The sequence below is a fragment of the Heterodontus francisci genome, unplaced genomic scaffold (genome assembly GCF_036365525.1).
Source record: "Heterodontus francisci isolate sHetFra1 unplaced genomic scaffold, sHetFra1.hap1 HAP1_SCAFFOLD_2187, whole genome shotgun sequence".
NCBI classification, from domain to species: Eukaryota; Metazoa; Chordata; class Chondrichthyes; order Heterodontiformes; family Heterodontidae; genus Heterodontus; species Heterodontus francisci.
In genome coordinates this window covers 7,501-9,000 of record NW_027141892.1, presented here as the reverse complement: position 1 = coordinate 9,000, position 1,500 = coordinate 7,501, and positions in this window count along the sequence as shown.

Below are 1,500 nucleotides of genomic sequence, written 5' to 3'. Positions count from 1 at the left end.
ATGCCCAGAGACTAAGTCCGAAAGGGCAAATGGTTAACCAGAAAATCCGTCGAATAATGTCCAGAGACTAAGTCCGAAAGGGCAAATGGTTAACCAGTGGAAGGGCGATCAAGCGGAAAAATTTGCCCCGGTTACCCGGGATGGAGTTCCAGAGGTCCGGCCAGAGTTGTCAAATTCGTCCCGCTGATCGGACGCTTGTCATTCGGGTGGCTGGGGGTTGGCGGGGTATCTGCACAGTAGTAGGAGGTGGCAAGTCGGGACTTGGACGTTTATTCCAAGAGTCCACCCGAGCCTCCAGGTCTGCAGAGACCGACCCTAGCTGCCGCCCAACCGACTTTTAAGCCTTTTTCGGATGGGGATTTTTTCCCATTTTCGTCCATTTTTCGGGTTTTCTGTCGGGCTTAATAGGCGGCAGCCTGACCCCCGGCCGAGGCGGGGGGCGCACTCTCCCTTGCGTAAGGGTCCGGATTTGCCCCGGAAAGTGCCCCCGACGGCCTCCCGACCCGGGTGCCTGCAGGGCGGGGGAAAGGGTAGTCCCAGCCGCAGGAAATCATTAACCAAAAGACTTAGCCGTCGGGGCAGAGGCTAAGACCCGGGCTGGTGAAATCATTAACCAAAAGGAATGCACCCTTTTCCGAAAGTGCAGGCCGAAATAAGGCGAGCCTTGGGCCGGGAAGGCCAAAACCCCCAACTCATGGAAGTGTATGGGGTCGGACTCGGCGACTTTCCCGGGCCCCGAGTTGACCTTTCCCCACGGGGGCGGTCAAGTTGCTCCCGCCAAGAGGGCACGTTGCATTTGCTGCCGCTCTAGTCCCCGGGCTAGTTAATCAGTTGCCGTCGGAAGTCCCGATGCCGAAATGAAAAATGGCCGTTGCGGCGATTTGGCGCCTCATTTTCGGAAGGACTACCGGCAGGCAACCCGCCGAATTGACACTTGCGATTCGGGTGGCTGGGGGTTGGCGGGGTACCCGGAGATTTTCGGGAACTCGATTTTCAGAACTTTTGCTGGCAGCGGTTGCACTTGCAAAGTGGCCGAAGAAGTGCTCCCTCAAGGAAGGACCTTCTTTTGAAATAAAAGACCTTCCGAAGAGTGCCTGGAAGTCATTTATGAGCATTTAAGGGTAAATCTGGCGGACTTTCCATGCTCTGTTGCCGGCTCTGAAATATCGCACAGTTGGGTCTAGGCCGGTAGACTGGCTGTGAAAACAGACAAAGTGTTTTGGCGAGCGAGAGAAAACAAGGCCTTGGAACAGATTGGGGGGTGCGGAGGCACACCACACCCACAGGAAAAGAATTAATAAAAAAAAAACCAAAGTCTTATGACATGTCTGTTGGTACAGTGAGAAAAGCAAAGAAGGGAGGCTGCGATGGCAGAGCAAAGCCGACCTTCATACAGATATACATGTCAAAGAAAGAAACTATGCCCGCAAAAGACTTGGTGCGAAATAACAAGGCTCCTTGTGAACGGTTATCTTTGTCTGTCAGGCGCAGATTGTGGCG